A 16,020-nucleotide genomic window follows, 5' to 3' on the forward strand; every position below is an offset into this window, starting at 1 on the left:
GTTTCTGAATTTCACAAGGCACAAATGTTGTACATATTAAGTGATTTCACAAGTTTGTAATTAAGGATTTCAAATGTTTCCAAAACATGTTGAGGTTCCCCCACCTCCATGCTTATTTATCTTCTCCTGTTACTCTCATTTTCCATTTTTTGGCAGGCTTGTGGAGAGGTTTTTACTGCGTTTCTTTCATATTTTATCTATGGCTTTTTATTTTCTGAATTGCTTTTTAAGAAAACTAATCCCTTGTTAATAAAGCTATTTAAAGAGATATGGCTTGGTAAATAGTGATATAGTATAGCTAGAATGTTATCTAATTTGAGACAAATAGATGAGATCCATCCTTCTCTATGGTTTAATTGCAACTCAATGTTTATATTACTGTTTAAGTACAGACTCAGACTTCCAGTGGGGAGTCTACAATACATCCTGGCTTTTTCCAAAAGCAGAAGGGTCTTTAAAGCAAGATTTCCAGACTTTTGTTCTCTTTCCATGTTTATGCTTGTGACAAATGGACTTATAAAGTAGGCCAAATTGCTAATTGTGTCGTATAGATGGTAAGATTTTCATTGCACAAACTATACTTATCTATAATTCTTAACTCGAAAATTAATGAGCTCATATTATTACACTGTGTACAGGGCTCTCCTTTATACTTGTTAAAAATGAGATAAAAATAAGAATTATGCAAAGCTTCTATTCAATGATAATTATTTTGACTCATTCCTTCAAATCAATTTTCAAATTGTTTTAATGCATCTTTCTAATCAAATTGGCTGACTTTGCAGTGATTTGAAGGTTTGTTGGAGTTTTGCATCTTCACATTTATGCTTTTTATAGATATAAGTATTTTTAAATAAAGTCATCATTCAAACTAAAAAGTAACTTTTAAATTATCTTGCAAATTCATTCATTTGCCTGATTTGCAAAGCTTTAAAAAGCATGTAGGTCCAGTGTCTGGCATATGATTAAAATCATCCTGCAGCTAGCCCAAAGAACAGAATTTATTCTGTTTTTCTGATGACTCTGCTTATTAACAATTCAAGCAGAAAGAAGTTCAGAAATAGCCAATCACTGTGAAACCCAGGATTAATTATCTAATATTTAGCATCTCTTGAACCTTGAAGAAATTCCTGCCAGTGTTGCTTGTAGGGAGGCCACTGTGGCATAAAGAAATGTCAGAGTTTTGATTGTTTGCCAAATTCTTTAAAGATAACTCTCTCTTTCACATATGGTATTTTAAAACAGCTAAAGTATTGCTACAGAAGGACATTTGATTAACCCATCAATAGCTGAAATAACCTGATTGGAGATATTCCAGCTGATTTCTAGCATACAGTGGGGGAAGTAAAATTTGGATCAACACAGGTCTGTTCTTGTTTCTTTTTCAAAAAGATGTTTGGTGGTTGGGGGAGAGAAAAGGTTGGATTCATTGCAGTAATGCTTATTAACTTCATGTGATCTATCGCTTGGCAAATGTGGCTTCTCACATGCTAATATTACTAGCACACAGTAACAGACTGCACTGAAATCCTATAGTACATCTGTTTTAGATTAGGATTTTTTGGGCTATTATAACAAACTAAACTTTGTTTTTGAAGTCTCAATCATTCACTGTGAGGTATATCAAAAGGGATAGGTACTGACTAGCTTTTAAAGATGGGCTATAGGCTAAAAACAAAACCAACCTAGTGATGAAAAATTCAGTTCAGATATCTGTGTGCAAAATATTATGACTGAAGGTATAGGAAGCTCAACAAATTTCTTGGACATGATGTTTTATGCTCGTGCACTAGTGAAAACTGTGCATCGATGTAACCATCAATATTAATAATCAATAGATGGTGTGTGTGTGTGTGTGTGAATTGCATCTATCACATCAGTTCAGTACAGTGGTAGTGGTTGATCTTGGTATAAGGTTTCTCATACAATAAAAATGACTAGCATAGAGCAGACATCCCAAACCTTTGAGGCTAGTAGGCATATTTGGAACTTTGAGAATATGTTATTGATACTCACCACAAAATGGTTAACCTGATAAATCTGTTAGAAGAAAAACGTTGAGGAGTTAAACTGCTGAGTTGTTTTGTTCCATTTTTTCTTGCCTCACAGGACTTTCTCTTACCATTTCAGTCTGCCTTTGTCCTCCTCCTCCTCCTCCTCCTCCTCCTCCTCCTCCTCCTCCTCCTCCTCCTCCTCCTCCTCCTCCTCCTCCTCCTCCTCCTCCTCTTTGGAACACACTTCCCAACAGCTACCCACTACTTTTATTTTCTAAGAATGCCTTCGGGGGCCAAAAATATTCTTGGAAATAAAATTATGCTTGAGGCTGGCACTTTGCAGCATTTGGGCTTCCTGGTTATTTATATTTAATGCAAAGAGCCTCAATAAATAAAATCAGATGGGATGTGGATCTTGACAGCTTCCAAAACAAGCATTCCGGCTTCTTTGGTATTATAGGTATACTTCTGGGTATTCACTTTGGTATTGTTATGGATCACTATGCTGTATCCACTTAGAGCCAGTTCTACAAACTTCAGCTAATTTTTAAAAAATATTATTAGCATATTGTGATGAAGAGTATGTATCTTTTGCAAACAGAGTCAGCTTTACATGATCCCAATATTTTGCTGATCAATGAATCCAGGGAAATAAATTAGGATCAGAGATTACAGTTCTTAGGTTCTAGATTGGGGAAATATAATAGGAAATAGATGTTATCTTTTTAAATATTTGCAGTTGACTGAAAATCAAATTTGATCTCAGGTATTTGTTTTAATTTTTTTTATTCTCTAAGTAAATCAAGGTGGTGAACACACCTAAAATCCTTCCTCCTCCTTTTTTTCTTCCCATCAAAGCTTCTCTACCCTTCTAATCTATTCACAAATAAGGAGATTTGCAAGATTGTTGGGCTGAGAGAGTGACTGGTCCAAAGTTAACCAACCAGCTTTCATGCCTAAGCAGGACTCGAACTTACAGCCTCCTGGTTTCTAGGACAGCACCTTAGCCACTACACCAAACTGACCATCCATTGATATCCAACATTTTAAAAAGAGTTGAAAAACACACTATCATTGAAGTATATTATATAGCCCCTCCATCCTTTATTGCATATTATTGTTTAATTGCATGGTTATAGATGTACATTTCTAATTGCTCAGAACTGAAGCTAGATGTGTAAATCCTGTCTATATGGCACAAAAACCGCTTAAGACAATAGCCATCTAAATGGCTACAAGGCAACCCAATCAGCAGTTAGTTTTTAACTTCAGGGTCATCAGAATTTTGAACATTGCATCGAATGATAAAACTTTAGTAACTGTCTGGCTAGTCTTTAATATCTGGAAAAGCTTACTTTATGGAAATTGGATATTCTTTTATTCTTCACTGAAACAAGTGAAGCTTTTAAATATTCATCACAGTTGAATTGTGCCATGTATTTGTTTGTTTGCCATTTTAAATATAATCATCTGGCACAATGAAGCAAAAAACAAAAACAAAAAACAAGTAGGTTGACATCTGAAAAAGATGCTGTGTAAGTTGCAAGTAACTTCAGTCATGTATGGCACAGTGGATTGCGATTTGTCAATATGAAGTGTAGCCAAGGCAAGGTATATCTACACATGGAAGGACATTCATAACCATTTCTATAATTCCTCCTTAATATGACCATGTTAATAATGGAACACACACCAGGACAGGTATGGCAACTGAAATCCATTCACTTCTCTCCTTGGGTCTTTGCTGAGGTTCATCCATGGGCCTTATTTTTCAGGGCCTCAAAGATTATGAGATTTGTTGCTGCTTTTTGCAACATTATGGGATGGATTGGGTAAGAATGATTAATACTAACCTTGGGATGGACCACTTCTTACGCTGGTAAGATGGATTTCAGCTATCTTTGCTGTTTCATAATTCAGTGCTCAGCAAGTTTGCCAGGCAGCAGTGCTCGACATATAACAGAAAACAGGTAGTCCAAAGATCTTTTTTTTATGATCAAGCATATTGCCTACAAAATATATTACAATTTCTACTGCTTTCTATTGTATAGTAAATAGAAGAAAACAAGGTGATCCTTATAGATATTTTTTTTTAAAAAAATATTGATTTGACTGCTTTTAAACTTGTAAAATAAGGATGAATAAGAAAACAGGAAATATAAATGGATACCTCAGTATCGCTTAGGTGTCTGCCTAAAGTCAATTATTCTGAAAATGCCCCCAGTAAAAATTGCAGGAGGAGAAATGCCACAATTTTGTGCTCTCCCACATCACATTGGAAAATAATTTTAGAGAAAATTGTAAACTCCTACATCCATTTTTCTTCATTATCTTTTTAAAAACATGACATGTTTCAGGGAGATATATAATTTGATTGCAGTTTCTCTTCCTCCATATATTTAGGTCTTCACAGGAAGCTTGGCACTGATTCAGAGCTGAAAGATTTTACCAGAACCACTGGTACCAAAACCAATGGATGGGTGAACTATGCCAATATTAAAGATTTGCACAAAACCTTGCTCTTGGTGCATCGAAAACCTTTATTTACAATTTCCCATAGTGAATATTTTAGCATTGAAGAGTAATGCCTATGCATAATAGAACACAGATGAAATTATTTCAAAATAGAAAACAAGATAACGAGAGCTAATTGATTAGTGCAAAATTAGCTTAAGGCAACAGAACATGACAGGTTTTTCCATCTTAGTACTTCTGGGCTGGTCTAATATGCAGAATGAGGTAGTCACTTCACACAGTAGACACCAGGTATCTGTTTGGGAGGAGTGTCAGTGAAGTCTTGAAAGACAGAATTGGCTGGCTGCTAAACTTTTTTTTTTTTTTTGGGCCTGCAATTATTGTGAAAGATGTTCTACTGTTGCCACTTTTGAAATAAGATTCAATTATCAGTCTGGATGGCTTTAGATGTGGGAACAAAACTAGTCTTCACTTCTGGAACAAATATCTTGGTCTTGCCCTGATGACAACTTTCATCCTGGGAGCATATTATAGAAGTTGTATTTTAACCCATCTGGAGGGCACTAGAAGGCTGCTGTGTGGTTTCTTTGCTCTTATGTTGCTTTGAACTCATGACAATTTGGTGATATCTCAGCAGCTCAGAGTTTGCTGAACTTTTAAGATATACGATGTCTTTGCTTTTTCACTCTTAGAAAATATGCTGCATCTAATTGAAACAAAATGGTGCATTGTCAAATATATACTACATTCTTTTCCAGCCCCCAAATTTCATGTCATTTGGAGGTCTTAAGCTGTAATAAAAATATATTCCCCCCTTCATTTTTTGTTATTTAGAAAGTTACAATTAAATTTATTTTTTCATTAAATTTCTATAGCGAATGTTCTCAAGAGATTTTTTTATCTCCTCTTCATTCTTTATTTTAATACACTGCAATTTTATCTCTTCGTAAGGTTTATAATCAGTGCAAAATCCACTATAAACAATATTATTAATAGTAGCTCTCAGTTAATTACTCTGGCCATGTTTTAAAACTGGGGCAAGAATAATATTGCAAAATTGGTCTAAATAATAATGTAACCATTCTAATGTCAGGTACTTTCCAATATTTTTAGACTCACGGGAAGTGATGTAAAATATAGTTTTGACAATCACTTCATTTTTGATGATCCTGAAATAATTATGTGTAACATACTGTTTAATAAATAACTAATCGATTTATACACATTAATTCATGGTTTCTTTTCCCCTTGGCTTTTGATTTGATTCTGTCACCCTTCTAAGAGATCTAGTGTAAGAACTAATATTCTAATTTCCTTGTGTTTGGTTTGCTAACAATTAGTATGCAGTATCATTGTATCTGATTCAATACTGCAGCATTCGTGGAAATTTCTCAACTTGCTTTGCAATACTTCTGGTTAACCAATGTCATTTTGATTCTGTGTCTGATCCTTACTGTAGGAACATTTCAATCCCAGAAGCTCACTGTGTAATTATGACTGCCCTGGGAGGTGTCTGCCTTTCTAATCCTGTAAAATAGGATGCCAGGACAATTTTGTTATACATTTGGGATATGCTGCAATCATGTTTGTGATTTACAGTAATTATTAAATTTCAGCTTGAAAACATAAGAATCCAGGCCCACAGTTGATACTTTAGGATCCGTTTTCCAGAACATTCCTTTTCTGTCCTTAAGACCAAGGAAGGCCTGCCACATGAATAAAACTGCTCTGCAGACTAGGCAAAAAGAATAAATCAACTAAATCAATACATGCATTAAATAGTCCAGTAGAGAGGAGTAAAAAAAATTATCATCAGCAATTTAAATTAAAACAAAACCTAGAGATTACTAATTCAAATTGATCAGACTTGGTTATTTGAACATATTAGGAAATTAATTATTTGATTATACTTACAGAGCAATTCCTTGGACTCCTTGACTAGTCTTTTCTTTCCCCTCCACCATCCTCTTGAAGACAAGACAGACTGATCCAATACCGTTTTTTGAAGGGTATTGGAGAAATTTCAGTCTGAGCAATCAATGCCTTGGATGACTGATCAGATACCTGTAGATCAGTGGTAGTGAACCTATGGCACGCATGCAAGAGGTGGCACTCAGAGCCCTCTCTGTGGGCATGCATGCCATCGCCCCAGACAGAGGAACGTGGGCCCGGGCTGCTCCCCTCACCCTCTCCGTATGCACAGTCTGGGAACAACTGCAGGAGTTGGGCAGGGAGAAGGGAACCTATAAAAGGAGCAGATTTTGGCAGAAGAATGAGTGAGAGGCCTTTGGAAGCGATGGTGGGCAGCAAGCAAGCAAACACATGGCCTTTGGAAGTGACCAGTGGTGGGTTTCAAATAATTTAACAACCGGTTCACCCAGCTGCCCCACCCACCAGAGACTCTCTGGAATTCCCCCAACCTTCCCAGCTCCCACCACGAACAACACCAAGGTGGCCACACTCACCCCGGCCATGCCCACTCAGTCTGCCATGACCACTGCAGCCATGCTCACCCAGTGGGCCATGCCCACCTGGCTCCCAGAGATAAATAAGTGGGTTTTGGTTGCAGTTTGGGCACTCGGTCTCTAAAAGGTTTGCCATCCCTGCTCTAGATGATTCTAACAGTACTTGTTTAATATAAATCTGTGTCATAGGAAAATCTGTCTGGAAAGCAGATTCAGGTAGATTTTAGTCTGGGCATGCCAACATATGTCCTTTTTGTAGAGGAAGGACTTAACAAGTGAAAATCCAGAGCATGTCAGAACAAAACATAGTAGAGTCCTGTATTTTAGACTGAAGTTGTACGTGAGGTTCTAGCATCTCCACCACCTCCAAAAAGAACATGAAGAGAATTTTATTGTGAAATATTCTGCTTGCTCTATCTTTATAAAGGGATAGATAAAATGTTTAGATCTCAGATGCTATCTTGCAATCTTATGCAATGGCCCAGTTTCCGCTCCTCCCATTAATAAATAAATGGCCAAATCATGAAAGGTTCCCATACCTTCTGATATATTTAATGATCAGTGAAATTTGGGGCATTTTAAAATTTCATCTTCAGTTAAGAAGCAAAGGTGCCATTTGGAGTAATGCCATGCCTTGGATTCCTTGTGGATAATGTCTGATTTATAACAAGGGCAATAGGAAGTTGGGAAAATCAAACCAAATGGGTGTTTTTCCTTACCAGAATTTAAGTTTTAAGGCCTTTCCTTTGGAGAAAAAGGTTAAGCTCTCTGATATGGTTAACTATTTGTTGAAAAGTGAAGCTTTCCCCCTGCCTACACATTTATTTATGGAGAGTGAGCTAGAAAAGAAAACACATTTTCATCTTGTTACATTTATGGTAATCCGAATAGCCTCTTTTCTAGATACTGTCTACTTTCACAGAAAGATATGGCTATTGTTTCTCCTGAAGTCCTTAAAGTTCACAGTTTTGGGGCACATGTATTTAGGAATAACAGAACAATGAAAAGAAATATATGCTTGTCCTCTGTGGTGGTAGTAGCGGTAGGTGTTTTATTTTTATTTTTTTGTGAAGGTTGACATTAGATGACCAGTAGTTAAAATATTCACAGGTGATTTGTTGTGGATGTTACGCTTATTAAAATACACATAGCAATAATTGTAAAGCAACAAATTGCCTGTAATACAATGGGAGAACAAAGATGGAGTGTACAAAGACATTACTGATAAAGCAAATATGATGTTTCATGGGTTACTAGACTATAATTTTCCCCAAAGTACAGTACACGCCTATCTATCTGTGTCATTCTCGAAAATATGGAAATCTCACAAGCAGGTTTAATGTGTGTCCCATTTATTTTCATTTTTCATTCTTTAATTGTTTCTTCTTAGGATACCCTTTTAACAAATTGATTTCATTTAAGGAGCAAAAATTATCTACGAATGGAATGCTGTGAAAATTTATCATTTTCATGAAAAGCTATATGAGCTGCTTACTTACAATGCACATTGATTGTTCATCATTCACCTGCTTAAAAAGGAATGAATGAGATGCTAACACCCATTGATCACAACCATTTATTTCCCTCATAGCAAAAATATAACAAAAACTTAGGCCCTTGGTTTCATTCAGGCTATTAGCTTCATTTTACTCTGTTTAAGAAAGGATTCAAAATGGGCAGTGTTTTATGTGCTAGCTTTTGATAATAGGGACACAAGAACACCTTCTAGTATCACAAAGAAAGCATTAAATAAGAAACTCACAAGAACTCACATTCACATAACAAAATTACATCTACCCTTGGTTGTTAGGTTTGAAAAATTCTTCTCAAAAAGATAAACGGGCAAGAGGTAACTGGTTAGGATGCATTACACATGTGGAAATTATACTTGGAAAAAATAAAGAATAACCCTGAAAAAGGAGCAGATCTGAAGAGGTCTTAAGAGTAAAATATCTTAATATTTTTATGTTTATAACTTTGCTTTACAAAGGAAAATTAAAGAGCAAAACCAAGACAAGCTTTATAAAACCACATATTCTAATAAAAATACGTAAAATCAACAGTGTATATTAATCTAGTTCAAAAAGACAACTCAATTTTCCTATTTTTCACTTGAATATGAAAGTTTGTGCATTTGTGCAGTAAAAGTTAAATGGCTAAAAGGAAGTGCAAAAGTGAGTTCCTTGAAAAATAAATCAATTTAACGGACAACTTTCTGACATAATGGAATGTCCTTTACAAAAAAAGGATGTATGGTCACTATAATTATACACCTCTAAGATTGTTGATATTTCTTAATCTTTTTCAGTGCACTTGCTTTGTTTAGTATCCACTTGAAAGATTTTCAGAGTATAGGATAGGAAGAATACTCATACTCATATTTGGCTGTTTGAGATGGAGAGGTACCAAGGTGTTTCTCACAAAGAAGTACAATTTTTCTCCAAGCAATCCTGCACAGAATTTATCTAGTGAACTGAAATAGGAAAAGAATAGTATAATAGAGAAGTGATAAATGTGTATATATGACATCTTCAATCCCAATTGGTCTTATTTGAGGCCAAGAAGGAGCTAGTAAAGTTTATTACTATAGACACAGAAAGTAGAGAAAAATTAAGTAGTCACAAATAGCATTGCACAGAAGCCAAAGCACAATGTCTAATCAGCTGCATTTTCCAATTGTGCTTAAAGCTTTGTAAATATTCAGTAGGAACATATTCCAGCATAATTAAATGAGGGAAATATTAATTACAGGAGAATAGTTAGGAGCGGTTTTCTCTCATCTCTTTCTCCTACAAACACATATACATACACACCATTGGATATGTCTGTTTAATCAAAACTCTTGAAATAATTCCTAATCTATCATAAAATGTTTTAAAGGACATGATTAATTCCATTGTTTAAATTGTGTTTTATTGCTATAAGAAATTTTCATAAATGACCCTGTATCCTTCTCACTTATCATTTCCTTCTAAAGTAATATACTAATTAATTTCAATTAAATATATGTAAAAGAAGATATATTTTGAAAAATGCTTTCCCTTGTCATTTGTTAATATATTGCAAAAGTATAAACCTTGAAACATTTAGCATACAAAATATTCATTTTTGGTAATTTCTCAAGGGGACAATTTATTAAATGAAAGGCTTTTAACATTAGCTAAAAGCAGCCCTGTAAATCATGGGTGTCATCAAACTGCTTCATCACTTCATTAATTTAAAAGATTATTATATGCGTAACTGACATAATTTTGAACAATGTTACATGGTTAATTTATTAATAGCAAAAAGCAGAAATGACACACAGAATTGATTTATTATTATAATTGCATAGTTTTTAAGAATTTTTCTCAGTGATTTTCACCAACAGTGTAAGTGAGTCAGGGAAATTCTTCTTTTTCTTAAGAAGTCACCCATTTGACAAAGAACATAATTTTATAAAGTGTGATGTGACAATACACTCTCATTACTTGCAGAGATTTAGGAGAGACTTTGATTGACACAAACTGAGTTGAAAAGTCTGCAAGTCTGTTAATTATTACATGGCCCTGAAAAGTGTAAACAAATAACTTTGTTTCCCCCCTTCATTTAATTGTTTCAACAATGATCAACTCAGGGTCCATATAAAAATATAAACCATAAATGAACATTTGCAATGTTAATTTAAACCAGCAAATAATGCTATGTCCCATACCAAAACAGCATTGGTCTGCCAGAGAGATGTTGTCAAAATTAGGAAATACTAGGTTCTGACAATAATTCAACTTATTAGTAAATCATCAAAGTAGTTAACCATCAGGATTTCCATTCTTTTAAAAGCTGTATTATTTCAAGTGAAATAATTAAAAATAAAATATAGCTAGTGAAATAATTAAAAATAAAGCAACAATGCCCATAAGATAGCAGCAAGTTCTGGGCTGCTATGGAGCACTAACATTTCAAATCACATTGAGTGACTCTTTTCATTATGTTCTTATCATAAATTCAGGAGTCCTGTCTAAATAATACAATTTAACTATAGTTAAATTGAAACCCTTGAGACATGCTGAGATTTTGGAATGTAAGGTGGACAGAAAAAAAATCTTCAGTATAGAGAACGGAACAAAAGGCATTTCTTGATAATAAAAAGTTCAAGAATTTGGCCCTCTTTTTTTAACTTAAAAACTGAAGACATATGGAGAAAAAGCTTAATATTTTTGAATGTGGATAGTGACAATATAAGTGCTTAAAGGATATTTTATTTCTGATTTTTTCCCTTCTGTTTTAAAATATTGCCAGTTAAGTTGCAATTCTAAAAAAACAAAAGGCCACATTTCTGTTTAGAACTGAGTTGATGTAATCCAGTTTCGTGCCCATAGTCCAACTGAACTGAACTGGCACCTGTACATATATAAATGTAGTCCTTGACTTACAACAGTTCATTTAGTGACCATTCAAAGTTACAAGGGCACTGAAAAATGTGACTTATGACCATTTTTCATACTTACGACCTTTGCAGCATCCCCATGATCATGTGATGCTTGGCAACTGGTTCATATTTATGACAGTTGCTGTGTCCCAAGGTCATCTGATCACCTTTTGCAACCTTCTGACAAGCAAAATCAATAGGCAGATTCACTTAACAACCGTGTGACTAATTTATCAATTGTGATGATTCACTTAATAACTGTGGCCAGAGAGGTCATAAAATGGAGCAAAACCATTTAACAAATGTCTCATTTAACAACAGAAATTTTGGGTTGAATTGTGATTGTATACTGCCTGTATATATTTATGAGAAACTTTCAACCTTACATTAAATTCTATTTAAAAAAAGGAATCAGTGGAAGTTAAATTCTTCACTAACTCTTCAGGTCCCAAGGTTTTTAGTACAATCATCACTAAGACATACATTCTTTTTCCCCCCCAAAAAGCCTGGAATGTGATTTTTGTTAGGGCTCTGGATGGAAAGATTGATTTGTCTCCAGACTTTCCTTCCTGCTTTGTCTGAATAAGCAGAAAAAATGTGAAATTTGGCTTAGTTGTAGTATGTGCAACCATTTAACGACTAGTTTTCCTGAATAGGACCACACCAGTTGGATAACACTCTTGGTCTGCCACATCAGCCTCTTTTACAAAGTAGGATTTCACTGCAAGTATATTGTACAAGTATATTCCTTCTTACAGACTGCAGAGAATTATTGCGCATCATATATTTTTATAAGACAAGACAAGAATCATATTGTAGTCCATAACCAGTCCATACATTTTATAGGCTTTGATGGAAATGTATGTATCTTCATAACTTCTAAACTTCATCAGAATTGTACAAATCTGTCACTTATTTAGTATCGCACGCAAGTCATAAGATTATGCGTAAGAGTAGAGATGTAATAATAGTGCATCAATCTTCCATAAAATTTAAAGTCTAATTACTCCGAAGAGCTTTATGAATATAGTTAGATGATCTCATTAATTCAACTAGTTCAAGCATTTGTTAGCTTTTGCTTATATTAATGAAAGGCCCATATGAGAACAGATAAGTTACAAATCTGAATCCACAAAGCTATACACAGTCTCTTTTTAATACTTCTGTGCTGAAAGAAGACACTCTTTGACAAGCCACTCTAAAGACTAAATTTATTTCAGGGTTTTTTTTTTATTCCAATACTGTCATCCAGTACTGCTGTTATAAACCACAGATATACTTTGCCTAATCCAACTAGAGATCAGTACCAAGGAAGCAAATAGACATAAGCTATTGAGGTGTAGCTCAAGACCACATTTCTTCTGATTTAAACTTTGGAGTTCTAAAAATATTTTTTATAATTTTCCCACATTTTTTTCCTCCATTAAAGAATTGGAAATCGTATTCAGTTTCTCATTTTTCCAGCTTTTTAAAAGTTTTGCTTATTTAAAAGATTATTATGAAAATATGTACATTTCCATGCACATACCTCCCAAAATAATTTTGTATCTCTATTTCTGTAATATTTATATGAGCTGCTTCTAATAAGAGTGGATTGACTATATGTATGTACAATATATGTATATATAGATGATGTATATAAAATGCTATGGGCTGCATTACAAAATTTAGTAAACTGTATGTATTAGCATACTACTGTGCTCCAGTTTGTATATGGGTTTACAGAGTGTGAATCAAATAAGTTTGCATCAGAATGTGAATGGAATAAATTCTGCCCCTGTGCCATTAATTAAATATGATCTAACTTTTCTTCTAGCTGCTTTAATCTTGCTTTGTTCCATCCAGCTTTAGAAGAGCAAAGAGACATGCCATATCTTTCCTTTCCAATAGGAAACAGAGAGAGCAAGCATTCTCAATCATTATTGAAAAGTTGGGTTTTGAACTAGATTCAACAGCTTGCTTGGGATATTGAAAATCCCCAGCAGCTCTTACTTTACTCATGGGATTAGGCAAGGCAGTGGCCTTCTGTGGAGTTAAATATGGCATTCTTGTATCCTTTTAAGGCAATGTTGCATTTTAAGTCAGTCCCAATTCTGCAGAGCAAATAACTTTCAAATTCTTGGCCAGATCAGGTACCAGTACTCAAGGGATGCCTATGATGATGGATTTTCATTTTAATTTTTCATTCTAGTGGTCCAAGTCCATATATTCTTTAAAATATTTGCAATCAAATGTTGTGCTTTTAAGCATGTTCATTATAATCTAGATATCAGGAGACCTTTGGAAAAGAAAAAAAATCATAAACCATTACTAAATACCAGCTTTTTAAGACAAGGGATGCTATCATGTACTGGTGTATTGTTAGCTGCATTTAATAACGGGAGCTAAGGTAGATCCCTAGCTAGATACACTCTATGTAGGGAGTTTCTCTGTTAACAGCTTAATCCAGAATCTCTGTGGGCTAAGCCCTCTGAAAACATTTTGGCAAAGTGCTTTGAAGCAGGTGTCTCCATTGGTTTTTTTTTTCTGTGTGCAGAACTTGTTAGAACTTTTTGAAGTCAATTCCAAGAAAAAAAACACATATGGAACATGCACACACACCTTTCCACATAATACAGAAAAAGAAATCAACACAGAAAATCTAACAACTTCCTCAGCTTCTCCCAGTTGTGCTCTGAATTGGGTAAGATTAGGTATACTGTATACTGGTATAAAAATAAATTGAAAATTAAGGCTCAGAACTTTGAAACTAGTAGGTGATATCAGAGCTTGCTAATTGTTATGTATTACTTATTTTACTTTCTTGGAACACTAGACCCTTAGCATCAAGTTTGCACTAAAGAAGTAGTTGTTCTTTCTGTTTTCAAATAAACATCTCATGACTTTTCCTAAGTCTGGACATTAACTATTTGATAGACTGAAGAAATAGAAACTAAGCTCATCAGGTGCTGGAAAAAAGCCTCTAACATTAAGTAATATTTTGCTGTGAAACACGCACTCTGATCCTCAGTAAGCACTCCAAGTGGGGACTGAGAAACAGTGTATTGTTCCATCTGTAACACAACATAAACCCCATATACAGTGGTGGGATTCAGATATGTGAACAACCAGTTCTCTGTGTGGATGCCGCTTCCGAAAGTCCATTCTGGACTTGGGCAACAAAAAATTAGCTACCGGTTCTGCCAAAGTGGTGCAAACTGGCTGAATCCCACCACTGCCCATATAATGACTTATGTACAGTGTGATTGTTTGAGATCTGGAAAAAATAAGATCATTTTGAATTGCGTGAAGCTGTTTCCACCACAAAGCCTATTTTGGGAGTTGATTTATGTGGTTCCTTTTATATGTTCTCTATATTTTCGAGAAAAGCATAGGGGAGAAAGAGATCTTTCACTTCAGAATCAAACTATTTTCAGGTGGACAAGACACCCCACCATTGATTCAATGATACTGAATTTCGGATACTACTGGAATAAATTGAAGTGATTATTCTCAGCAGAGTTTTGCACACCAGTGGAGTAATAGATAGTCATTCGTCATTGCAATGATGCATTGTGCATTGTGACATCACAAAATGAGCTCTACCTTTTCATATTTTTCATATTCATAACTGTGCACACAAATGCATTTATGGCAGATATTGGATTTTTGTCTCAATGATGGATGTTTTTCTGGTCCTCCAAGAATTTGCAAACCCTTTTCACTAGAACCACTCAGGGATAAAGGACATTAGAGTGTTTCCATTAGACAACTATGCTCCTGCATTAGAAATATCTATTTAATAAACTTGACTTACTTATGTTAATGATGATGTTTTACTTACAAAGACTGTAGACATTTGTTTGAATTCTCTATTTACCTGGATTCTGATATCTTCTCCTTTCCAAGAATTTAACTGTGCAGAATACAGGAAATTTATTGTTATAACATAGAGAATGAAAAATTAATCTCAATAGGATTCTGCAGAAAACAGTTAGCAATTTAATAAAACCATTTTTTTTTCTCCAACAGTTCAGAACATTCCTGACAAGTTACATTCAACTGATTCTCCAAGAGCCACAGCTTACATACCAGAATCATCTCACCAATGAAATGCAGCCATTCCTGGGATGCTGAGTGGAGTCCAGATGTTGGGCAACAAACTGCACCAGAAAGCAGGCGAAAGTTTGAACAGGAATGTAAAGGAATCACCCTCCCCAACATTATGCAAAACCTTTTGTGTGTATTTGTCTTAATGTGCATGCAGCAAAATCAGAATAATAGTTTGTTGTATTTGTGTCTTAAATCATCCAATGGGCATTCTTCATACTTTTATCTATATATTTTTAAACATCCAGAAGCTAGATAGATTTAATAAATCTTCAATTATCTCTGGCATGTGTGCAGAATTGCCTTCCTCCCCCATCTCCAAAAAGACCATTCTTCATGGGTGTCAGCATATATACATAGGGAAACAATTTAGGACAATTTTTTTTTACAGGAAACATTTGTGGAAGACTGATTCATCTCCAAAATTCTATCATATTTTCCCACACTAGACATGAACTTAACTGAATTACCATCCTAAGAAATTATTCGTACAGTTGAACCAACATAACAAAATCTGCCATGGCAAAGATTTATAGTTCCTAATAGATCTCTACTCACACAGGTGCAAATGCCTATCTTTTCATACATC

At 34.8% G+C, this 16,020-nt stretch overlaps 1 long non-coding RNA gene across 1 annotated transcript in view; it reads left to right on the top strand.

Annotated features, from left to right (window-relative positions):
• Positions 1 to 15,717, top strand: part of LOC120316517 — a 37,484-nt gene extending 21,767 nt beyond the window's left edge. The window contains exon 2 of the long non-coding RNA XR_005558991.1: positions 15,354 to 15,717. This is a non-coding gene — a long non-coding RNA (uncharacterized LOC120316517). The remainder of the gene's footprint in view (positions 1 to 15,353) is intronic.
• Positions 15,718 to 16,020: the final 303 nt, after the last annotated feature.

The sequence above is a fragment of the Crotalus tigris genome, unplaced genomic scaffold (genome assembly GCF_016545835.1).
Source record: "Crotalus tigris isolate CLP2741 ecotype Arizona unplaced genomic scaffold, ASM1654583v1 scf7180000019386.494713, whole genome shotgun sequence".
Classification (NCBI taxonomy): Eukaryota; Metazoa; Chordata; class Lepidosauria; order Squamata; family Viperidae; genus Crotalus; species Crotalus tigris.